General features: G+C 40.8%; 1 protein-coding gene and 1 pseudogene across 20 annotated transcripts in view; both read right to left on the bottom strand.

The window, feature by feature from the left end:
* DLEC1 (DLEC1 cilia and flagella associated protein) overlaps nucleotides 1-27,234 on the bottom strand; it is a 104,011-nt gene that overhangs the window by 38,599 nt on the left and 38,178 nt on the right. The gene's annotated exons all lie outside the window — the stretch shown is intronic.
* LOC117313893 (translation initiation factor eIF2B subunit delta pseudogene) lies at nucleotides 3-27,234 on the bottom strand (annotated as a pseudogene).

The following is a 27,234-nucleotide window of genomic DNA, read 5'->3' as shown; positions in this document are numbered from 1 at the left end:
TCAAAGGCAAAGCGACGTGTGTGGACAAAGGCTATGAAGTCTGGGGTTCACTGAATAATATGGGAAGGGGGTGGGGGGATAAATGTAATGAACCTGGCACGGAAGAGGAACTCCATACATGCACACACCTTTGCCTTCTGTTTCGTGAACTATTACACTGGGAAAAACGTATAAATTATAACATGACAAGCCGTGTTTCCATCACCCAGCTTAAGAAGTAAAACATTAAAAATACAGATGAAGCCCTGCCCCAGCCTCCCACCAGAAAACAGCTCCATAAATTTGAAGCATGTCTTCATAGGTATGTATGCCTAAATCAACATTTAAATCCATTTTTGGCCAGTACAACATATTGCCTCAATCCACCTGTGAACCAGATCCAAGTGTGGAGAGACCCATATTATAGTTTTAATTTTTATTTCTCTGTTATTAATGATGATGAGCATCTTTTCGTATGTTTATTTGCTATTTGGGCTTCCTCTTGTGTGATGTGTCTGTTCGTAGTGCCAACTTGCCATTGGGTACTTTGTCTTTTTCGTATTGATTTGTAGGAATTCTTTATATATTCTGGGTACTAATTCTTTATAAGGTGTGTGTTATACCTTATAAAGTATAAGTATTGGGTTCAGTTTTCTGTAAGACGTAACGGAAAACCCCGAATGAACTTTTTGGCCAACCCAATATATAACTTGTATAAGTTTATAACTTGTATTACCTTTTGGCGTACAGTTTCTAAAATTTTCATATAAAATTTATCAACATTTTGTTCAAGGTTTATACTTCAGTTTCAAGAAATCTTTCTATATCTCCTATATTTTCTTCTTAAATTTTTGCTTGAGATCTTTGCTGGAAAGTATTTTGTTTCAGCTATGGAGGGAGGTAGGGATTAAATTATTTTCCATATGGCAAGGATACTAACTCAGTTTTGCCTCTTCAGGTCTGCACACGTGCACGGGACAGCCCTGGCACCATACCCTCAATCTGCTGCTATTCTCCAGACTCGGGGCTAGCTGCAGCCATTGCTGTCATTACGGATCGAGGTGTTCATAGCAGTGGCTGCCCCTCATGTCCACTGAGGCAGGCCTCCAGAGAGTCTTGCTCCCAGCCACACAAGGCAAACCCCCAAGCAATAAGGGGCGGGATCCAGCAGTTTATGAAGGGATGTCTCACAAGATAAAATAATCAACTGCACTTTCTGGAAGTCAGCTCAGTAATTCTTGTATTGGTTCTGCCTCCTTCCATCCCCTTTCCTCACTCCTCCCTGGAATTGTAAATGACAGCACAAAATCTCCGCATTATGGGGAACCCAGGCTATGACACTTTGCGTCAGAAAGGTCCTAAAACAGCAGACCCTTAGGATGTGATTCTGGAGTTGGCTTTCTCCCCAGTCTGGCAGCGATCAGAACTCTAGCTGGTGGGAAGTAGGGTGTGATGACCCCTGAGATTACTAAGGCTTTCACCCATGGTCGACTTAAATGAGGTGCAGGCGGGCATTGAAACGTGGTAGCTACGGCGCGGTTGCAAGGTCTGGGAAGACAGTAAGTACACGGATTGCACAGTGGGCTGGCTTTCCGTAACAGCACTGGAAGCCATGGAGGAAAAAATTGACAGGCTCAGGGCAGCCAACTGCCAACTCAAGGGCCACTGTGAAGACATCCCTTGCATTCCTGGGTTACACTCAATTTGCTCCTGGGGTGGATGTGTGTGTGTGTGTGTGTGTGTGTGTGTGTGTGTGTGTGTGTGTGTGTGTGTGTGTGTGTGTGTGTGTGTGTGTGTGTGTGTGTGTGTGTGTGTGTCTCTTCTTGCTTGGTTTTTTACTTAATATTTCTGAACCTATGTTCTTTTTTTTTGTTTCAAATGTCTTTTAAATTTACCAAAATATGGAAAGAAAACAAAAATGAAATTATAGGAAACATAATAAGCCCCTGGCATATAAGGTACAGATCTTTATTCCTACCACAACTCCTTAGCCTCCAGCACTCACAGCCAGCATCCCATTCTGCTCCCCATCTCAGGACAGACAAGCCCTCTCACAGCTCCAAAAGGCTGGGGGATGAGACTGGGCTTATGTTTTTTGTTTTTTCTTAAGTGTAGGGAGTATGTCATTTATTGACCCTGTGTCCCTCCACTCACTGGTCACTACTCTTGACTCGCAGCACAACAGGTACAGAACTGCAAGGGATCATGCCCAGCTCCGTGATCACCAGATCCACCAGTTCTGGGGGGGGTCATATCATAGACCAGATTCGACAACCATAGGGACGAGTGGTTCTGCCAGTCAGCCAAGACCACACGTTCTCCTCGCTCACACAGCAGATCGTCAAGGTCATCTAGCTCATTAGAGACAAAGGCATCAGTCCGCACACGCTCGCAAAACTTGTATGTTTCACAGCAGACCAGCACTGGCACATTATGGGCCCGTGCCACCAGGGCCAGCTGTGCTGTCCCTACCCGTGACATCACAGACCTGTTGGCCAGGAGTGCATGAGCTCCCAACAGCACCTTAGAAACCTCTGGGAGCACAAAGGAAGCTGCAGGAATCAGCAGGTAGGAGGCAGGGACCCCAGCACGGACCAGAGAACGTAGCGTGTGCTTTCCCTCCAGCTGTGGCCGGCTGTCCACCACTACCATCCGAAACCGCCCGCCCGTAGCCCAAGCCTCCTGAAGAATTCGTGATACCAGAGATGAGCATCTATATATCAGGATCACATCTCCATTACTGGTCTTCTCATAAGCAAAGCGTGAGATTGCCTGGGCTGCAAGCACAATCTTCTCTCGCACATATGGTCCGATGGCTGCTCGAAGTTCTGACTCGGCCTCCTCTTCCCGCTTGGAGCCGCTCACACCCGTGATCTCCTTGTTAAGGAACTTGATGGCGTTGTACATGCTCGCTGACAGGGGACGGCACTGAGTCAGGAAGCTGAAGTAGGGCTTTAGTTTATTCACTAGGTCCCTTGACAGTTCTTCACTGGGAGGTGGGGTGTAGTCCTGAATCACCTGCTGCAAGGCACGAAGCAGGCAATGCACTGGGCATGGGAGCCACTGACCAGGCCCTGGGAGTACTGCAGGCCGAGTCGCACCACGGCTGGGGGGGGTCACAGAGGATGGGATGCTCATAAACTGGCTCAGAGAGTTCTGTCTGCTGTGCTGGGGTAGGTGGGAGAAGAGACTGACTTTGGGTCCATAATCCTTTCGTGTAGGAACCTGCTGTCGTTCTGGTTTTTTAACAAGCCTCCTCAGAAGCGTGGAGTCATCAACCTGACTCTGCTCGGGTAGACCCTTCACTCCTGAGGGGGTTTCTCCAGCTGTGCTGGGGCAGGCCTGAGGAGGTGGCCCTCCTTGGTCCCCTTTTCTTGCCTGCTTCAGGGCCCGCTCAGCCTCCTGCTTGGCCCGCCTTTCAGCTCGAAGTTCAGCCTTACTCCCACCTGCTGGAACTTTCTCCTTGGCACTGCCCAACTGACTGTCCAGTCCAGGCAGGTCTTTGGTCGGGCCTTGACATTGGGCTGCAGATACAGCAGAGCCAGTTTCTGGTTCTTCCCCCTTTTCCTCCTTCCATTTCTTCTTCTGCAGTTTCTTTTCCTTCCGAAGCTGCAGCTTTTCTTCTTGGGTCATCTCCCTCCCCCCTGCCCCAGGCCGAGGAACAAGCTCCGCCTTCATCCCAGATGCCGAGTCCTCGCGAACAGCCACGGCCACAGCAGCCATCATCCTCCCGGGCTTATGTTCTTAAGCAAAACTGGCTTATGACTTTCATTGTCAGAGCTCCTTATTTGGCTTTGGTGTCAAGGTAACATTAGGCTCTTAGTCCAAAATGACATAACACTGGGTGACTTATAAACAACAGGAATGTATTTCTCACAGTTCTGGAGGCTGGACAGTCCAAGATCAAGATGCCAGCACGATTGTGTTTTGGTGAGGGCCCTCTTCCATTCACAGCTGGCACCTTCTCACTGTGTCCTCAAGTGGCAGAAGGGGCAAGGGATCTCTCTAGAGCCTCTTCAGAAAGGCACTAATCCCATTCACGAAGGCTTCACCCTCATGACCTAAGCACCTCCCCAAGGCCCCACCTTCTAATACCATCATCTTTGAGGGTTAGGATTTCAACATACGAATTTTGGAGGGACACAAACATTCAGACCATAGCAGGCTCATTACCTAAGAATGAGGGTATGTTCCTTCTTTTTGTAGTCTCTGACAGTTTATATAAGATCAGGATTAGCTTGAATGTTTGATGGTGTATACCTGTAAAATGATCTGGGCATGGAGTTTCTTTCAGTAAAAAGTTTTCTTTTTAAGCTATTTTCATCGAAGTTGGATAACCACATAGTTTAAAGAGGCAAGGAGTTCTACAAAATTTCGAAAATAGAAATCCTGCCCTCTTCCCCTGCCTCTACCCCTGCCATTTCCCACACCCAACCACAAACACTTTTTCCTCCTTTAGCTGATTATTTTGGAATTTACTTCCGTGGCTCCAGATGGCATGCTAATTTTTTTTTTCAGTTTTAGGCATTAATTATGGATGGGTGATATGGATATTCTCTCTTTCCTCACCCTTAGCCAGCTCACCGCATGCCATTCCCTTCTTCTCCCTCATCTTCCCGATGTAAGTTACATCACACTCACGGTTAGATCAGTAATGTTTACATTATTGTTGCTATGTAAATGCTATTCACAGCTGAGCATGAAATTCTCCCTTATACAATTTTTGTTTTTCCGAAAGTTAATCAACCAATTATTTTGTTTGGTTTGTACTTATCAATAATTTAATCTCTTTCCACTACCCTACAAATTTCCTTCCAAGATGTCCAGATGTATCAGGGACTCTTATCAGTGTCACCCCCACAAGTCAACCCTTCCTAGAGCCTCTGGCCTCTTTTAATCTGGACTGGTCGCTTGCTACACCTACTGCTATGACCCAGGACAGGACAACCCCTGTAGCAGTTTTCAGACACATCCAGAAGTTCTTTGACAGTCCTTCCATTGAGAGGTGAGGTCTATCTATGTAGCTTCCCCTCGAATCTGGGCTAAACTTAGTGACTCATTTGTAACCTACAGCAATGCAGAGGAAGTAATGACTTTCTCATGTATTCCAAGGGAAACGAACCTCCAAGGTTAGGTCATAAAAAGTGATGCAGGGACTTCCCTGGTGGCACAGTGGATAAGAATCCACCTGCCAATGCAGGGGACATGGGTTAGAGCCCTGGTCTGGCAAGATCTCACATGCCGCGGAGCAACTAAGTCCATGCGCCACAACTACTGAGCCTGAGTTCTAGAGCCTGCGTGCCACAACTACTGAGCCCGTGTGCCACAGCTACTGAAGCCTACATGCCTATAGCCCATGCTCTGCAACAAGAGAAGGCACTGCAATGAGAAGCCCGCACACCACAACAAAGAGTAGCCCCCGCTCACCGCAACTAGAGAAAGCCCGCGCACAGCAACAAAGACACAACGCAGCCGAAGAAATAAAAATAAAATTAAATCTTAAGGGGCTTCCCTGGTGGCGTGGTGGTTAAGTAAGAATCCGCCTGCCAATGCAGGGGACATGGGTTCGAGCCCTCGTCTGGGAAGATCCCACATGCCGTGGAGCAACTAAGCCCGTGTGCCACAACTACCAAGCCTGCGCTCTAGAGCCCTTGTGTCGCAACTGCTGAAGCCCAGGTGCCTAAAGCCCGTGCTCCGCAACAAGAGAGGCCACTGCAATGAGAAGCCAGTGCACTGCAACGAAGAGTAGCCCCTGCTCGCCGCAACTAGAGAAAACCTGAGCGCAGCAACAAAGACCCAACACAGCCAAAAAAAAAAAAAAAAGTGATGCAACCTCCCCCTTACTTGCTAGAATACTCACTTCGAAGCTCTGATCACTCACTTTGAGCTGCCTGATTACCCTGAGGTAGCCATTCTGTGAGGAAGCCCAGGCCACATGGAGAATACATGTGCATGTGCTCTGTTAGCACCCTCGACAGACAACTAACATCAACTACTCTGTGAGTGAAAATGCCTCAGAGAGTTCCAGCCCCATCTTTCAGGTTACCCCTGGTCACTGACTTTTTCCAGCTAGGTTCCAAACATCATGGAACAAGCCATTCCCATTGTGCCCTGTCAGAATTTCTGATCCAAAGAATCTACAAGCACGATAAAATTGTTGTTTTAAGTTGTTAAGCTTTGTACCAGCAGTAACTACAGAGCTCCTTAATCATTACTGACCTGGGCCTTTCCTGCATGTCTCTCCTATGCTGGATCTCTCGTTTCCCACACATCAAGCCTTCCTCTTCCTTGGTTTACTCACTTATATAGGGGAGCATGTTCCCTAAGAGTTTCCTGAGAAAGGGTGCATGGGACATACATTTTTAAAGACTTGGCAAATTTGAAAATGTTTTTATCCTTAAACTTTATAGTTTAGCTGGGTAAATAACTTAGGCACACAGTCATATGCCCAACAGATGCAAGGTGCATTTCTAAGAGACATCACTAGATACAATTCAATTTATATAACGGACAGTGGCAGACTGCGTTTCTCTTTGGGGGAGGCTTGCCCTGGGGAAACCAGCCACTGTGCTCTGAGGAAGGGAAGGGAAAGGAAAGGAACTAGCTGAGGTGGAGAAGCCTCAGGCAGAGGAACTGAGGTCTCAGCTGAAAGCCAGCACCAACCACCACACGTGTGAGTGAATGAGACTTTGGCCCCAGTCTCTCGGCTGCGGCCCCAGATATCACAGAGTAGAGATAAACTCTCCTAGCTGTGTCCTATCTGATCAGAAAGCAAACTGCTGTTTCACGCTGCCAAGTCTTGGGGGCAATGTGTTACATGGTTACAGTAACTGGAACACTGAACATATTAAAAGAGACTCCAATGAAAGTTACCCTTAAAACCATGCTGGAAGGGACCATGTTAAGTACTTTCTTTCTTTGTTTTCTTCTATCAAGTACTTTTAACCACAAATGCTGTTCTTAAGTCCCAGAACATTAATACATCTGGGCTGTATGCCTCCCACAGTATAAATATTTAGAATCCTGCAACTGGACATGCAGTCACTGCGGTGATCTGACCCTGAGACTCACTAAACTAGATGCAGAGACTTCCACAAGTAGAATGTTATTCCAAGATTCTTCAGATGACTGTGGGTGGAGGGAGCTATAGGCGTGGAATGGGAGGATGCACTGTGGAATTAGACTGTAGTTAGAGGAATCAGCATGAAGTCATGATTTTTAAATATGTAAGCACATGGATATGGATATATGCATGTTTATGGGTACATATATATTTACATATATATATAGATGGACCTCTGAAATTGTTATTTTTCCCCACCTCTATCCATTTAAAGGACTTAGAAGCAATGACATCCCAGTAGCTAGTAGCAGATCTAGTGCTTAGATCTCGGTTTCTAAATACCATTCTCCACTAAAAGGAACCAGGGCTTCTTAGAAACTGATTTCAGAACTGGGACAAAGAGAGTACAAGATTAGCCTGGAACATCTTGTGATGGCAGAATGTAAGGAAGCGCTCAAGAAACTGCTAGGTCATATCAAAAGAACACGGGAGACAACGTGTAAGGCTCCCACTGGACAAATCTGAGATAATTTCAGAAGCAGAATGAATACTGACTTTAAATAACTCATTTTAGGCTAGATTAACAAAACTTCATTAAGTAGAATGATTCTAAATAGATGTGCTCTCACCAAAAAAATGAACACTATACAATAGCCAATAGTTTACAGTACCTGGATACATATTTTGAAAAAGATGAAATGATCAATTAATCATAGGGGGTGAAAAAACCAATTACTGAACTAAAATTGACCAATCTTGTCTTTAATATATATTCTCTTGACTGGACCTACACTTATCCAAAAATTGGACACAAAATATGTTCCAAATGTCTGTTATAATATTCACATTGTGTTTGACACTCAGGTGTTTAAATGTTGTTATACCCCCAAGATCAAACTGACATCCAATAATGATTCTGCATCACAGACTAAAGCCCTTAGGTTTAAATCCTCTACACCAGGGACTTTTGACCAAAATGGGGGGAGTTGAGAAATTTTTGAGGGAAATGGTGCAGACCTGGCCTAACTAAGATAAAGAACACTAATAAAGGACACTGGAAGACACAGTCTGTCACATATACTCCACAATTAATTTTGCAAGGTTTTCTGGAAAATTCATTTTAAAAATCCTGAAACTTTTTTTTTTTTTTTTTTCCAGTATGCGGGCCTCTCACTGTTGTGGCCTCTCCCGTTGCGGAGCACAGGCTCCGGACGCGCAGACTCAGCGGCCATGGCTCATGGGCCCAGCCGCTCCGCGGCATGTGGGATCTTCCCAGACCCGGGCACGAACCCGCGTCCCCTGCATCAGCAAGTGGACTCTCAACCACTGTGCCACCAGGGAAGCCCCTGAAACTGTTTTGATATCATTATTCAGACTGCTTAAGAATAGACTCCCAAACTGGCCTCTTTCTTACCCCCAAAATATGCAGACAAGATTCACTGTTCCCAGACTAAAGTTTTTCCTCTCCCCTCTCAGTTATAAATTCTTTTTGCCTTTGCTCACTGACAACAGTGTATTGGCTATTATTCGTTAAATGAGTATGTAGATCACTAATCCCTCTCTCAATGAGTCTTCCAATTCATGAGTATAATGTATTCTGTAGTGTGCTGGCAAATGTTTAACGACCAGTTCTTGGGGTGGGGAGAGTCCTGACTTGGTAATATTGGCTGATTTCTGTGGTGTAAAAACCCTCAATATGGTCAATTTCAAGATACCAATGTGACATCCCTGAGCACAGAGCTGGAAAGAGATGTGCATGATCAGCCCTCATGAGCTAGTACAATGTGGGGTACAGGCACACCTCGGAGATATGGTGGGGTCGGTTCTACATTTTCTTACTCTCCTCCCCAAATTTTATAATTTTGATGTCCTCTTTTATACCTTCATGTTTATCCTTTTGCTGTTATCATTGCTTTCACAAAATTTTTAAAATTATGACTATTTCATCTACATTTTCAAATTTCTAAGCATAAAGTTGTTCATAAACCTCTTGTTATCTTTCTAATGTCTGTAGGATCCATAATGATGTCTTTATTTCCCCTGACACTGGTAATTTTTACCTTCTCTCAGTTTGATCAGTTTTGCCAGGGACTAAGCAATTTTACTAATCTTTTCAAAGAATTAACTTTTGGCTTTGCTGATCCTACATTATATTTGTTTTCTATTTAATTAAAATGTGTTCTTGTTTTATTATTTCCTTCTTTCCAGCTTCTTTGGGCTTAATTTGCTATTCGTTTCTAATTTTTGAGATGTATACCTAGGTAACTGATTTTCAGACTATTTCTTTTTTTAAATTAATTTAATTTATTTATTTACTTTTGGCTGCGTTGGGTCTTTGTCGCTGAGCGTGGGCTTTCTCTAGTTGCGACGAGTGGGGGCTACTCTTCGTTGTGGTGTGTGGGCTTCTCATTGTGGTGGCTTCTCTTGTTGCAGAGCACGGACTCTAGGCACGCGGGCTCAGTAGTTGTGGCGCACAGGCTTAGCTGCTCCGCGGCATGTGGGATCTTCCTGGACCAGGGCTCGAAGCCGTGTCCCCTGCATTGGCAGGCGGATTCTTAACCACTGTACCACCAGGGAAGCCCTATTTCTTTTCTAATATGTGAACATAAGTCTATACATTTTCCTCTAAGCATGTCTTTAGCTGCATCCCATAAGCTGTGATGTATCATTTAAAGATGATCATTCATTATTTTCTATTTTCTAATTTCCGTTATGACTTCTTTGACTCATGTATCTAGTAACGAATTGCTTAATCTCCAAATATGTGGGGGAGTTTCTAGTTATATATTCGTTATTCAGTCTACTTAGTTCAAGCTCTATATGCTTTCAGTCCTTTGAAATTTGTTAATTCCTTTATGATCCAGCACATAGACAATTTTGGTAAATGTTCCAAGTATACTTTTAAAGAAATTGTACATTGCAATTGCTGAGTACAGTGTTGTATATAACTCAATAAGATATAGTTTGTTAATTATATTGTTCAATTCTTCTGTGTGCTTACTGATATTTTTGTCTACCTGCCCTTTAAGTTTTTGAGAAAAGAATGTGAAAATCTCATGTTTATTATTATTTGTTTTTCTTCTAGACTTGTAAAATTTTGCCTATATATATAATTTTTTTAATATAAATTTACTTATTTAATTTTGGCTGTGTTGGGCCTTCGTTGCTGCACACGGGCTTTCTCTAGTTGCGGTGAGTAGGGGCTACTCTTCGTTGTGGTGTGCGTGCTTCTCATTGAGGTGGCTTCTCTTGTTGCAGAGCATGGGCTCTAGGTGTGCGGGCTTCAATAGTTGTGGCACGAGGGCTCAGTAGTTGTGGCCCATGGGCTCTACAGTGCAGCCTCAGTAGTTGTGGCTCATGGGCTTAGTTACTCTGCGGCTTGTGGGATCTTCCTGGACCAGGGCTCAACCGTGTCCCCTGCATTGGCAGGCAGATTCTTAACCACTGCGCCACCAGGGAAGTCCTGCTTATATATTTTGAGGCTAGGTCATTAGTGTATAAAGACTTTATTTTCTTTTTTATTAATTAATTAATTTATTTTTGGCTGCATTGGGTCTTTATTGATGCACACGGGCTTTCTCTAGTTGCGGTGAGCGGGAGCTACTCTCTGTTGTGGTGTGCAGACTTCTCATTGCAGTGGCTTCTCTTGTTTCGGAGCACAGGCTCTAAGCACGCAGGCTTCAGTAGTTGTGGCACACAGGCTCATTAGTTGTGGCTTGCAGGCTCTAGAGCGCAGGCTTAGTAGTTGTGGCTCATGGGTTTAGTTGCTCCGCAGCATGTGGGATCTTCCCAGACCAGGGCTCGAACCCGTGTCCCCTGTACTGGCAGGTGGATCCTTAACCACTGTGCCACCAGGGAAGTCCCTAGATTTTAAATAGTTGTACCTTTTGGATGGATTTTTAAAAAAACTTTGATCAGTATAAAATGTCCCTCTTCTTTCTTTATTTCTACTAATGCTTCTTGACTTAATGTCTACTTTCTCTGATATTAGCATAGCCGCACCAGTTTTTTACCTTTTTTTTTAAAGATCTTCTTTTTGATGTGAATCATTTTTAAAGTCTTTATTGAATTTGTTACAATATTGTTTCTGTTTTATGTTTTGGTTTTTTGGCCATGAGGCACGTGGGATCTAAGCTCCCTGACCAGCAATCAAACCCACAGTCCCTGCATTGGAAGGCGAAGTCTTAATCACTGGACTGCCAGGCAAGTCCCACCAGTTTTCTTTTGGTTAAGGTTTGTCTGATTATATCTTTTTCCATCCTTATATTTTCAATCTTTTAGTATCCTTTTTTTTTTTTTTTAGGAGAAAGAAATTCAGATCATTTTTTTCAAGGCTGGCAGGAACCCACAACAGTTTGTGTGTAACAGACATTACAGTGGGGATTTATATGCTTATTTTTATTTATTTTTTGGAAAAATTTTTAATAAATTTATTCATTTATTTATTTTTGGCGGTGTTGGGTCTTTGTTGCTGTGCGCGGGCTTTCTCTAGTTGTGGTGAGTGCACGCTACTCTTCGTTGCGGTGCACAGGCTTCTCATTGTCGTGGCTTGTCTTGTTGCGGAGCACAGGCTCTAGGCGTGCAGGCTTCAGTAGTTGTGGCACGTGGGCTCAGTAGTCGTGGCTTGTGGGCTCTAGAGCTCAGGCTCAGTAGTTGTGGCACACGGGCTTAGTTGCTCCGCAGCATGTGGGATCTTCCCTGGCCAGGGTTCGAACCTGCGTCCCTTGCATTGGCAGGCAGATTCTTAACCGCTGCGCCATCAGGGAAGCCCTATATCCTTATTTTTAAAGGTTATCTCACGTTAGCAGCATTTAGTTGGTTTTTGTTCTTCTACCCAGTCTGACGATCCTTCTCTCTTTTTTTTTTGGCCATACTGCGTGGCTTGCAGGATCTTACTTCCCCAATCAGGAATTGAACCCGTGGCCTTGGCAGTAAAAGCAGGGAGTCCTAACCACTGGACCACCAGGAATTCCCTGATCCTTCTTTTTTTTTAAAAAAAATATTTATGTATGTATGTATGTATGTATTTATTTTTGGCTGCGTCGGGGTCTTCATTGCTGCACGCAGGCCCTCTCTAGTTGCTACGAGCGGGGGCTACTCTTCACTGTGGTGCGCAGGCTTCTCATTGTGGTGGCTTCTCTTGTTGTGGAGTGTGGGCTCTAGGGCTCTAGGTGCATGGGCTTCAGTAGTTGTAGCACGTGGGCTCAGTAGTTGTGGCTCGTGGGCTCTAGTGCACAGGCTCAGTAGTTGTGGCGCATGGGCTTAGTTGCTCTGTGGCATGTGGGATCTTCCTGGACCAGGGCTCAAACCCGTGTTGCCTGCATTGGCAGGAGGAGTCTTAGCCACTGCATCACCAGGGAAGTCCCTCCTGATCCTTCTTTTTTAATTGAAGTACTTGGTCCATTTAATTACTTCATGTAATTATCAACAAATTTGAGTATAATATAGCTAATTCACTTTGTTATACAGCAGAAACTAATACAACATTGTAAAGCAATTATACTCCAATAAAGATGTTAAAAAATTTTTTGAGTATAAATCTACCATGTTTTTATTTTCTATTTGTACTATCCCCCATGTTCCTTTTTCATTTCTTATCTTCTATTAATCAAATATTTTTTAAAAATTCCATTTCCCCCATTACCTTATTATTTTTATATCATTTTACTATTTGAATAATGATTAGCCCAGAGATTACAACAAGCAACCTTAAATTATTAAAGTTTCCATATTAATTAGCACTTATACACTTCCAAGAGAATCCAAAGATCTTGGAACACTTTAAATCCACTTACCCCTCCCACTTTTGGGGTATAGTTATGTTTTTAATTCTACATATATTTAAATAACATATAATTATTAATAATAACTACATTATTATTATGGTTATGTTACATTTAATATTAATTTACATGTCTTAACAAGTTTACCCTTACTGTTGCTCTTCATTCTTATATTTCTCTACTCCCATATGGTAGACTTTTCTTCTGACTGAAGAATTCCTTTGGTTCAGGTCTTCTGGTGATGAATTATTATTATCTGGTAATGAATTACTAGTTTTTGTTTGTCTGAGAATGTCTTCATTTTATCTTCTTTTTTTTTTTTTCACCACACCGTGTGGCTTGCAATATCTTAGTTCCCCGACCAGGGACTGAACCCAGGCCCTTGGCAGTGAAAGCACTGAGTCCTAACTACTGGACTCCCAGGGAATTCCTTATTTTCACTTTTAAAGAAAATTTTCACTAGGTTTAGAATTCTAGATTGAAAGTTATTTTCTCTCATCACTTTGAAGCTTCCATTCCAATATTTTCTAGCTTCTGTCATTACTGTTAGAAGGCAGTGGGTCTTTCTTCTCTAGATGCTTTAAGATCCTCCCCAAACCCTGTCTTTAGAGCAGAATTTTGCTATAATGTGTAAGTATATGTATATAAGTATATGCATAAGGTACAGTTTCTTTATTTTATCCTTCTTAGGGTTGTTAGTGTTTTACTCTATGGCTTGAACTCTTCATTACTTTTGGATCATTCTCAACTATTTTTTCTTCAAATACTGCTTCTGTGACATTGTCTCCTCTTTTTCTGGGGCTTCAATTACATAACAGACCTGTTTACTATGCCCCATATTTTTTAACGTAGTTTTCTATATTCCTTCATCTTTTTTCTCTTTATACTTCAGCCTGGATCATTTCTACTGACATATCTGCAAGTCTTCCCTTCATCTGTGTCTAATTTGCTGTTAAGCCTTCTATTGAGTACTTCATTTCAGTTCCAGAATTTTCTTTTTTTTTTGTAGATTCCTCAGGTTATTTACATACAACATTGCCATAACTGGAAGTCTCCACAGAATACATATTTTTAGTGCTTTATTTTGAGATATTAGATTTACAAGAGTTGCAGAAATAATCCAGAGAGTTCCCATAAACTCTTCATCTAGCTTCCCCTTATGTTAACATCTTAGATAACAACAGAACAATGACCAAAACTAAGAAATTAAGGTTGGTACCATATATTAACGAAAGAAAGAATTTATGTGGACTTCTCCAGTTTGTCCACTAACATCCTTTCTCTATTCCTGGATCCAGTCCAGGATCTGCAGTTGCATTAGGCTGTCATATCTTCTTAGTCTCCTCCAACTTGTGACAGTTTCTCAATCTTTCCTTGTTGTCTGTGACCTTCCATGACCTTGAGCCTTTTAAAGAGTACGGGTCAGTTATTTTGTAGAATGTCTCTCTACAGTGTGTCCTTCAGTTTGAGTTCTCTGATGATTACTCATGAATGGACTGAGGTTGTGCATTATTTGTAGGAATACCACAAAAGTGATGTGCCCTTCCCGGTATATCATATCGGGGTTATATGCTATTGATGTGTCCTATTAGTGGTGATGGTAACCTTAACCACTTGGTTAAATTGGTGTCTTCCAGGATTCTCTACTGTACAGTTACTATTTTTCCTTTGTAATTGCTAAATATTTGGGGAGAGACTATGGAATTATGTTTCTGCTCACACTTCTACCCAATAATTTTAGCATCTATTAGTATGTCTTGCCTGCAGATTTTATTAGTGTGATAGTTAATGGTTAAATTTTTTTTTAGTGTGGGTTTTTTCTTATTTATTTATTTATTTATTTAGGCTGTGTCGGGTCTTTGCTGCTGTGCGCAGGCTTTCTCTAGTCATGGCAAGCGGGGGCTACTCTTCATTGTGATGAGCGGGCTTCTCATTGCAGTGGCTTCTCTTGTTGTAAAGCACAGGCTCTAGGCATGCAGGCTTCAGTAGTTGCAGCATGCGGGCTCAGCAGTTGCAGCATGCGGGCCCTAGAGTGTGCAGGCTTCATAGTTGTGGCACGCAGGCTCAGTAGTTGTGGCGCACAGGATCTAGAGCACAGGCTCAGTAGTTGTGGCGCATGGGCTTAGTTGCTCCATGGCATATGGGATCTTCCCAGACCAGGGATCAAACCTGTGTCCCCTGCATTGGCAGGCGGATTCTTAACCACTGTGCCACCAGGGAAGTCCCTAATGATGATTTTTAAATTCTCATTCTTTCTACATTATTAATTAGAATTCTTTCATAACAAAGAGTTGTCCCTTTTCTCCCATTTATTTATTCAGATATTTACTTATATTAGTATGGACTCATGGATATTTACTTTATTCTTTGGGTTATAATCTAATAACATTATTATTTGTTTTGTTGCTTGAGCTGTTTCTCTTTTGGCCATTGGGAGCTCTGTGTCCTTCTGACATGCCCTCTCCCCTACTCACACACACACTCTCTCTCTTTTTCTCTCTCTCTCTAGCACTTCCTTACTTTCTGGCACCACAAGATGCTCTACATTCATTTCCTATTTTCCCTGCCTCAACCCTGGAATCAAACAGTTTTCCAATGAGCCCTGGGTTCCTTTTTTTGGAAAATAGTACTTAGAAACCAAGATCCATAGAACAGGTGTGCTAAATGCTACTAGGGTGTCATTATTTCTCTCTCTCTAGTGGATACAGCCAAGAAACATATGCATGTGTACTAACCAACACATTCACATACATCTACATTTATTCTTGTATTTATCCAACTGTGTGTATGTGTTATCCCCAACATACACACCTATATTTTTAAACCATGAATCCATATTTACACTTCCAAATACAATCTAGCACCATAGAGTTCATTCTAGCATTCCCCTTTTCCTTATATGTAACTTCTTTTTGCAACAGTGAAAAAACCTAATTCTCATTCATATTTTTTTAATTTAAAAGGTTTCATCAGGTCCAGGATCAAGATGGTGGAGTAGCTCATCAAGGACGTGAAGCTCACCTCCTCCCACAAATACATCAAAAATACATCTACACGTGGAACAATTCGCACACAATATCTACTGAACACTGGCAGAAGACCTCAGACCTCTGAAAGGGCAAGAAAATCTCCACATTACCAGGTAGGACAAAAGAAAAAAGCAAAAAATAAAAGAAAAGAAAAAGACAGTGAGAAGGGAATCGGAATGGGACCTGCAACCCTGGGAGGGAGTTGTGAAAGAGAAAAGATTCCTGCATGCTGGGAAGTCCCCTCACCAGCGGGGAGCTCAGCCAGGAGAGCAGGGGAGCTTCAGAGCCTTGGAGGAGAATGCAGCAACTGGTTTGCAGCAGCTAGAATGGAGAGAGGGACTTCCCTGGTGGTCCAGTGGCTAAGACTCCACGCTCCCAATGCAGGGGGACCAGGTTCTATCTCTGGTCAGGGAACTAGATCCCACATGCTGCAACTAAGAGTTCACATGCTGCAACTAGAGATCCTGCATGCCGCAACTAAAAGATCCTACGCATTGCAACTAAAGATCCCGCACTCTGCAATGAAGATCCCGTGTGCTGCAACTAAGACCCAACACAGCCAAATAAATATTTTTTTAAAAACTTAAAAAACATAAAACAAAAGCCATAAAGAAAGATAAAGAAGGACTCTATATAATGACAAAAGGATCAATACAAGAAGAGGATTTTATACTCGTCAACATATATGCACCTAATATAGGAGCACCCAAATATATAAAACAAATACTAACAGACAGGGAGAAACTGACAGGAATACAATAATAGTAGGAGACTAACACCCTACTCACATCAATGGACAGATCTAGACAGAAAATCAATAAGGCAACAGAGATCCCAAATGATACAATAGAACAGATAGACTTAATTGATATTTTCAGGACATTACATCCAAAAAAACCAGAACACACTGTTTTCAAGTGCACATGAAACATTCTCTAGGACTTACCACATACTAGGGCACAAAACTAACCTCAACAAATTAAAGAAGTATAAAAATTACCTCAAGCATCTTTTCTGACCACAATGGCATGAAACTAGAAATCAATCACAGAAAAAGAAAGGAGAAAAAAACAATTACATGGGGACGGAACAACATGCTACTAAAGAACCAATGGATCAACGATGAAACCAAAGAGAAAATTTAAAAATGCCTTGAGACAAATGACAATGCAAACACAACCATACAAAATCTGTGGGATGCAGCAAAAGTGGTTCTTAGAGGGACATGCATAGCAATATAGTTCTTCCTTCCAAAACAAGAAAAATCTCAAATAACCTAAACTACCACTTAAAAGAATTAGAAAAAGAATTTAAAAAAAACTAAAGTCAGCAGAAGGAAGGAAATAATAAAGACCAGAGAGGAAATAAATAAAATAGAGATTAAAAAAATAATAGAAAAAATCAATAAAACTAAGAGCTGGTTCTTTGAAAGGGTAAACAAGATTGACAAACCTCTGGCCAGGCTCACCAAGAGAAAAAGAGAGAGAACACAAATAAACAAAATAATAAATGAAAAAGGAGACATAACAACTGATAGTGCAGAAATACAAAAAACTGTAAGGGAATACTATCAACAATTATATGCCAACACATTCAACAACCTAGAAGAAATGGACAAGGTTCTAGAAACATAAAGCCCACCAAAACTGAATCAAGAAGAAATAGATTATTTGAACAGACTAATCACTAGAGGGGAAATAGAATCTGTAATTTAAAAATTCCCTACAAACAAAAGTGCAGGACCAGAATTCTACCAAACATACAAAGAACTCATATCAGTCCTTCTTAAACTCTTCCAAAAAACCGAAGAGGAGGGAACACTCCCAAAGATATTCTATGAAGCCACCATCACCCTGATACCCAAACCAAAGACACCACCAAAAAAGAAAATTACAGGCCAATATTTTCGAAATATTTCGAAATATTTCGAAAAGAAAATTACAGGCCAATATGCGAAAATTCTCAAAAAATATTAGCAAATATTAGAAAATATTAGCAAACCAAATCCAACAACACATAAAAAAGATCATACACCACGATCAAGTGGGATTCATCACAAGCTCACAAGAATGGTTCAACATATGCAAATCAATCAATGTGATACCCACAGAAACAAAAGACAAAAACCACATTATCATCTCAATAGATGCAGAAAAAGCATTTGGCAAAATACTACATCCATTCATGATAAAAACTCTTAACAAAATGGGTAGAGAGGGAACATATCTCAACACAATAAAAGCTATTTATGACAAACCTACAGCCAGTATAATACTCGATGGTGAAAAGCTGAAAGACTTCCCGCTAAAATCTGGAACTAGACAAGGATGCCCACTCTCATCATTTCTATTCAATATAGTATTGGAAGTCCTTGCCACAGCAATCAGACAAGAAAAAGAAATAAAAGGTATCCAAATTGACAGAGAAGAGGTAAAACTGTCATTATATGCAGATGACATGATTCTATATATAGAAAACCCTAGCAACTCCACACAAAAACTACTAGAACTGATAAACAAATTCAGCAAGGTAGCAGGATACAAGATTAACTTCCAAAATATACAAACAGCTCATACAACTTAACAACAAAAAAGAACCCAATCAAAAAATGGGCAGAAGACCTAAATAGACATTTCTCCAAGTAAGAAATACAAATGGCCAAGAGGTACATGAAAAGATGCTCAACATCGCTAATTATTAGAGAAATGCAAATCAAAACTACAGTGAGGTACCACCTCACACCAGTCAGAATGGTCATCGTTAAAAACTCTACAAATAACGAATGCTGGAGAGGATGTGGAGAAGAAGGAACTCTCCTACACTGCTGGAGGGAATGTAAGTTGGTACAGCCACTACTGAAAATAGTACGGAATGTTCTTGAGAAAACTAAAAATAGAATTACCAGCAATCCCACTCCTGGGCATGTATCCAAACAAAACTCTAATCCAAAAAGGTTCGTGCACCCCTGTGTTCATAGCAGCACTATTCACAATAGCCAAGACATGGAAATAACCTAAATGTCCATCGACAGAGGAATGGATAAAGAAGATGTGGTGTGTATATACAATGGATTATTACTCAGCCATAAAAAAAGAGCAAAATAATGCCATTTGCAGCAACGTGAGATTATCATACTAAGTGAAGTAAGCCACAAAGAGAAAGGCAAATACCATATGACATCACTTACATATGGAATCCAAATTATGACACAAATGAACCTATCTATGAAACAGAAACAGAGTTATGGACATAGAGAACAAACTTGTGGTTGCCAAGGGGGGGGGGAGGGGGACGGATGGAGTCAGAGATTGGGGTTAGCAGATGTAAGCTATTATATATGGAATGGATAAACAACAAGGTCCTACTGTACAGCACACAGAACTATATTCAGTATCCTATGATAAACCTTAATGGAAAAGAATATTAAAAAAAGAATGTATATATGTATAACTGAATCACTTTGCTATACATCAGAAATTAACACGTTATAAATAAACTATACTTCAATAAAAACAAAAATTCCCCAAATTAAAAAATAAATAGAAGTTTTCATCAGTGTCAACACAAGTTTATAAAAAAATGATACTGTTCCCAATAAAGATGTTAAAAAAAAATGATACTGTAACTCCTTCCCTGAAATGTGCTAATTATGTATGATTCTCTGTGCAGTGTAAGTGGCTTCTTCCAGCCATATGTACTCAGATCTTACTCATAATCATTATGCTGTGCTTTGATTAATTTTAACATTATTTTACATATACTTCACTATATATTTTTTTAAATTAAATTTATTTTTTATACAGCAGGTTTCCCTCTATATTTAACCATTTTGCATATTTAGTGACCTTACGAAACCATCTGTAAGCTGTCATTCACCACCTTATCGAAACCCCTTGGGAAGATCTCAGACAAGACGTTAGAGTAGAAGGACGTGAGTTTAGCCCTTCTTATGAAAACACCCAAATCACAAGTAACTGCTGAACAATCATTGACAAAAAAATGCTGGAACCTACCAAAAAAGATATCCTACATCTAAAGACAAAGAAGCCACAACAAGACGGCAGGAGGGATGCAATCATGATAAAATCAAATCCCATATCTGCCAGGTGGGTGACCCACAAACAAACCCTTTGAGAAGTACACACACACACACACACACACATACACACACACTCTTTTTTTTTTTTTTTTTTAGTAAAATGAGGCCCCTTTCATTTGTTCTTGATTTACCTTGCATCAGGGGCAGGCAAGGCTAAGAGGTAGACCCATATTCAAGTATTCAAGTAATTCAGTCAGTGGACCTACTATATGCCAGCACTAATAATAAAATGATAACATAAACCTAGAAATAACCCCTGCCCATGTGGGTTTCAATCTAGTGGGGAAGATAAATAAAATTGTGTCACAGGGACTTCCCTGGTGGCACAGTGGTTAAGAATCTGCCTGCCAATGCAGGGGACAAGGGTTTGAGCCCTGGTCCCGGAAGATCCCACATGCCATGGAGCAACTAAGCCCATGTGCCACAGCTACTAAGCCTGTGCTCTACAGCTCATGAACCACAACTACTGAGCCCACGTGCCACAACTACTGAAGCCCACACTCCTAGAGCCCGTGCTCTGCACCAAGAGAAGCCACCGCAATGAGAAGCCTGCACACCACAAGGAAGAGTAGCCCTGGCTCACCGCAACTAGAGAAAGCCCGCGCATGGCAACAAAGACCCAACACAGCCAAAAATAAATAAGTAAAAATTTACAAAAGAAAAAAAAGAATAGTAATTTGTGTTAATAAAGAAGCTTTTCAAAAAAAAAATTGTGCCGCAGAAGAGTAAAGACAGGAGGGGAAGATGGTCCTATGCAGCCTAAGCTCACTTCATCTACAGGCTCCACAGTGGACACCTGCAGGTCCTACAGAAATGGCTTTTGTATGTCCCTGGGCAGCCATCCCTTTGCCCCATTCCATGCCCAAACTGAAATTATTTCAGCTCCCTTTCTCTTGAGTCTCTGCCAACTTTTCCAACTGTCTTTGAAATGTGATGACCAGACACAGAAATCCCAAGCACACAAGTCCAAAAGAGAATACATAACTGGTGAGTTCAAGAAGTAAACAAAATGCTTTCTTTAACATTTAGCCCAAAAGCCTGACATCTTAGTCTGCTTTTGCTATGGGTGGATGAGAGTTCCTAAAGAATTATGGCTTTGCAAGTGCTCTTTAAACTGTAAAGTACAATCCATGTGTGTGTGAAGGGACTGTCATCATTAAGAACAGCTGTCTTTGCATATGGTGAGCAGAACTGGTGACTGCTAAGCTTGGTCTTGACCTGATTCCCCAGGATGGAAGGAGGCTAGCAGCAAGAGGGAAACTAGGAAAAGGAATGAGAAAGGTCTCTACATATTGCTCTTGAAGTAATCACTAGACATACTGTTAAGTGAAAAAAGCAAGGTGTGGACAGTAAGAAGGAGAAAGGGTTCAAATATATATCTACATATTTGCTTATGATTCCAAAAAGAAACAATGGAAGAACCCAAACTAATAGAAATAGTTATCTATAGAGGTAAGGAGAATTTAAGGAAGAGGGGATATAAACAGAAGTTTGAGGGAAAGTTTTTTTAAAAACAGGAAATCACAGGTAATAAATGCAGAAAGAATAACAGAATTAGAAGTCACCGTTTTATAACCCCTAATTAAAAAAAATTGATCTAGGCAACAATCACCTAATGCTACTAAAACCATTAAATAAAACATTGATAAAAACTTTATAAAGGATGAATTAGGCTCATAAAACCTGAAGCCATTCATCACCAATAATAGGAAAACCGAGTATCACGTTCTCCTGATGGGATTCAACAAGAAATATACACCACAACCAAAGAAGTATTCTTGCCAAAAAAATTTAAAAATTAAAAAAACCTTGAACATGAATCTAATCAAACCTCTACATCTGACAAGTTTATAAAATACATGGAGGATAAAGGAATATGTTTAATGTCACCAAATAAAGCAATTAGCGAGAGTCAAACTGAGACAAGAAGGCAGAGTAAAAGGACTTCAGTTCAACTCCTCTCGCAAAAACACCAAAATCACAACTAACTGCTGAACAACCATCAACAAAAAAACTCAAACCTACCAAAAAAGATATTCTGCACCCAAAGACAAAGAAGCCACAACGAGCTGGTAGGAGGGGCACTTTTCTGATATAATCAAATCCCATAACCACTGGGTGGGCAACCCACAAAGTGGAAAATAATTATATTGCAAAGGTTCTCCCATAGGAGTAAGAGTTCCAAGCCCCACGTCAGGCTCCCCAGACTGGGCATCTGGCATCAGGAGGAGGAGCCCCCAGAGCATTCGGCTTTGAAGGCCAGTGGGGCTTGAGTGCAGGAGCTCCACAGGATTGGGGGAAACAAAGACTCCACTCTTGGAGGGCGCACACAAGGTTTCACGTGCACTGGGACTCAGGGCAAAGCAGTAACTCCATAGGAGCCTGGGCCAGACCCACCTGTGGGTCTTGGAGGGTCTCCTGGGGAGGTGGGGGTCAGCTGTGGCTCACTGTGGAGGCAAGGACACTGGTGGCGGATGCCCCAGGGAATACCCATCAGCGTGAGCTCTCCCAGAGGTTGCCATTTTGGCACTGAGACCAGACATCACCAAACAGCCTGCACTTCTCCAGTGCTGGGACATCTCAGGCCAAACAACCAACAGGGTGGGAACACAGGCCCACCCACCAGAAGACAGGCTGCCTAAAGACATCCTGACCCCACAGCTGCTTATAAACACAAATTTTGACACGAGCCAGCCCACCAGAGGGATATGACCCAGCTCCACCCACCAGTGGGCAGGCACCAGTCCCTCCCACCAGGAAGCCTGCACAAGCACCTGGACCAACCTCACACACCAGGGGGCAGACACCAGAGGCAAGAACTATAATCCTGCAGCCTGAGGAATGGAGGCCACAAACACAGAAAGTTAGACAAAATGAAAAGACAGAGAAGTACAGCTGTTCCACTATGAGATTAGAAATCAATGACAAGAAAAAAACTAAAAAACACAAACACATGGAGGTTAAACAATATGTTACTGAACAACCAACAGATCACTGAAGAAATCAAAGAGGAAATAAAGAACTACCTAGAGACCAATGAAAATGAAAACACAATGGTCCAAAGCCTATGGGATGCAGCAAAAGCACTTTTAAGAGGGAAGTTTATAGCAATACACTCTTACCTCAGGAAAGAAGAAAAATCTCAAATAAACATCCTAACGTTGTGCTTAAAGCAACTAGAGAAAGAAGAACAAGCAAAACCCAAAGTTAGGGACTTCCCTAGTGGTCCAGTGGTAAAGAAACTGCCTTCCAATGCAGAGGACACGGGTGCGATTCCTGGTTGGGGAACTAAGATCCCACATGCTGCAGGGCAACTAAGCCCGCACACCACAACTACAGAGCCCACATACCCTGGAGCCCACGCGCCACAACTAGAGAGAGAAAACCTGCATGCCACAACTAGAAAGAAGCCTGTGCGCCGCAATGAAGATCCCACGCACTGCAATGAAAGATCCCACATGCTGCAACGAAGACCCCACGTGCCACAACTAAGACCCGACACAGCCAAAAAATAATTAATTAATTAATTAAAATTTTTAAAATAAAAACCAAAGTTAGTTGAAGGAAAGAAATCATAAAGATCAGAGCAGAAATAAATGAAATAGAGATGAAGAGAACAATAGAAAAGATCAATGAAACAAAAAAGTCAGTTCTTTGAAAAGATAAACAAAATTGATAAACCTTTAACCAGACTCATCAAGAAAAAAAGGGAGAGGGCTCAAATCAATAAAATCAGAAATGAAGAAGAAGTGACGATGGACACCACAGAAACACAAAGGATCATAAGAGACTACTACAAGCAACTATATGCCAATAAAATAGACAACCTAGAAGAAATGGACAATTTCTTAGAAAGGTACAACCTTCCAAGACTGAACCAGGAAGAAATAGAAAATATGAACAGACAAATCACAATTACTGAAATTGAAGCTGTAGTTTAAAAACTTCCAACAAACAAAAAAGTCCAGGACCAGAAGGCTTCACAGGAGAATTCTATCAAACATTTAAAGACTTAACATCTGTCCTTCTGAAACTCTTCCAAAAAATTGCAGAGGAAGGAATACTCCTAAACTCATTCTATGAGGCCACCATCACCCTGATACTAAAACCAGACAAAGATACTACAAAAAAAGAAAATTACAGGCCAAAATCACTGATGAACATGGATGCAAAAATTATCAACAAAATACTAGCAAACCAAATCCAACAATACATTAAAAGGATCATACATCATGATCAAGTGGGATTTATCCCAGGGATGCAAGGATTTTTCAATACCCACAAATCAGTCAGTGTGATATACCACATCAACAAATTGAAGAATAAAAACCATATGATCATCACAATAGATGCAGAAAAAGCTTCTGACAAAATTCAACACTCACTTATGATAAAGACTTTCCAGAAAGTGGGCATAGAGGGAACTCACCTCAACATAAAAAAGGCCATATGACAAACCCACAGCTAACATCATACTCAACGTCGGAAAACTGAAAGCATTTCCTCTAAGATCAGGAAAAAGACAAGGAGGTCCATTCTCACCACCATTATTCAACATAGTTTTAGAAGTCCTAGCCATGGCAATCAGAGAAGAAAAAGAAATAAAAGGAATCCAAATTGGCAAAGAAGTAGAACTGTCACTGTTTGCAGATGACATGACACGATACACAGAAGAGCCTAAAGATGCTACCAGGAAACTACTACAGCTCATCAGTGAATTCGGTAAGGTTGCAGGAAACAAAATTATTACACAGAAATCTCTTGCATTGCTATACACTAACAACAAAAGATCAGAAAGAGAAATTAAGGAAACAATCCCATTTACCATCACATCAAAAAGAATAAAATACCTAGGAATAAACATGCCTAAGGAGGCAAAAGACCTGTACTCTGAAAACTATAGGACACTGATGAAAGAAATTGCAGATGACACAAACAGATGGAAAGATACACCATGTTCTTTGATTGGAAGAATCGATATTGTCAAAATGACTATACTACCTAAGGCAATCTACAGATTCGATGCAATCCTTATTAAATTACCAGTGGCATTTTTCACAGAATTAGAACAAAAAACTTTACAATTTGTATGGAGACACAAAAGACCCTGAATAGCCAAAGCAATCCTGAAAAAGAAAAACAGATCTGGAGGAATCAGACTCCCTGACTTCAGACTATACTACAAAGCTACAGTAATCAAAACAGTTTGGTATTGGCACAAAAACAGAAATATAGATCAATGAACAGGACAGAAAGCGCAGAAATAAACCCACACACCTATGGCCAATTACTCTATGACAAGGGAGGCAAGAACATACAGTGGAGAAAGGACAGTCTTTTCAATAAATGGTGCTGGGAAAAATGGACAGCTACAGGTAAAAAATGAAATTAGAACACTCTCTAACACCGTACACAAAAATAAACTCAAAATGGATTAAAGACCTAAATGTAAGGCCTGATACTATAAAACTCTTAGAGGAAAACACAGGCAGGACACTCTTTGACATGAATTGCAGCAATATCTTTTTCAATCCACCTCCTAGAGTAATGGAAATAAAAACAAAAATAAACAAGTGGGATCTAATTAAACTTAAAAGCTTCTGCACAGCAAAGGAAACCATAAACAAAACAAAAAGACAACCCACAGAATGGGAGAAAATATTTGCAAATGATGAGACCGACAAGGGATTAATCTCCAAAATATACAAACAGCTCATGCAGCTCAACATAAAAAAAAACCAACCAAATAAAAAAATGGGCAGAAGATCTAAATAGACATTTCTCCAAAGAAGACATATAGATGGCCAAAAAGCACATGAAAAGATGTTCAACATCACTAATTATTAGAGAAATGCAAATCGAAACTACAACCAGTCAGAATGGACTTCATCAAAAACTCTATAAACAATAAAAGCTGCAGAGGGTGCGGAGAAAAGGGAACCCTCCTACACTGTTGGTGGGAATGTAAATTGGTAATATCATTATGGAGAATAGTATCGAGGTTCCTTAAAACTAAATAGAACTACCATATAATCCACCAATCCTGCTGCTGGGTATATATCCGGAGAAAACCATAATTCGAAAAGATATATGCACCCTAATGTTCACTGCAGCACTATTTACAATAGCGAAGACATGAAAGCAACCTAAATGTCCATCAACAGATGAATGGATAAAGAAGATATGGTACCTATACAGAATGAAATATGACTCAGCCATAAAAAAGAATGAAAGAATGCCATTTGCAGCAATGTGGATGGACCTAAAGTTTATCATACTAAGTGAAGTAAGTCAGACAGAGAAAGACAAATATCATATGGTATCACTTACAGGTGGATTCTAAAAAAATTGATACAAATGAACTTATATAAAAACAGAAACAGACTCACAGACTTCGAAAACAAACTTACGGTTATCAAAGGGAAAAGGTGGGAGGAGGGGTAAATTAGGAGTTTGGGATATAACATATATACATTACTACATATAAAACAGATAATCAACAAGGACCTACTGTATAACACAGGGGACTCTGCTCAGTATTCTGTAATAACCTATATGGGAAAAGAATCTGACAAAGAATGTATATATGTATACGTATAACTGAATCACTTTGCTGTACACCTGAAACTGACACAACATTGTAAATCGACTGTACTCTAATATAAGATAAAAATTAAACTAAAAAAACAAAAAATAAAGCAATTAGCCAAATCCAGAATATAAGAAATCACAGTTTCTTCTACAAATAAATGGCATTTTTAAAAAGAAAAGGATGGAGCAGCAATTATAAACTAAGGGAGAAATAAGAGATACTTTAACCAAATGCAATGTTTGAATTCTGACTCAAAGAAACCAATTATAAATTGACTTTTTAAAAAAAATAAATAGCTAAAAATCAGATGTGGATGTATATTGGTTGATATTAAGGAATCACTGTTAATATTGCTGGGTATGATGATGGTTATTCTTTAATAGTCCTTATCTGTTAGAGATACTCACTTAAGTATTAACTGAAGAATGACAGGCTATCGAAGCTTTTCCTTAAAATACTCCAGTGAATGCATGTGCACACAGACACACATACATGAAGTTGTGAGGATAACAGACGAAACCAGATTTGCAGAATGTAGGTAACTGTTGAAGCTGGGTGATGGGCACATCAGCGTTCTTTACAGTCTTTTCCCTAGTTTTGTGTATGGCCTGTGTGTGTGTGTGTGTGTGTGTGTGTGTGTGTGTGTGTGGTTTTAAAATTTCACAGCAAAGACTTTTAAAAATAAGGAA

The sequence above is a fragment of the Tursiops truncatus genome, chromosome 10 (genome assembly GCF_011762595.2).
Source record: "Tursiops truncatus isolate mTurTru1 chromosome 10, mTurTru1.mat.Y, whole genome shotgun sequence".
Classification (NCBI taxonomy): Eukaryota; Metazoa; Chordata; class Mammalia; order Artiodactyla; family Delphinidae; genus Tursiops; species Tursiops truncatus.
Note: the sequence above shows the minus strand (reverse complement) of the source record. Positions and strands in the feature narration are given on the sequence as shown.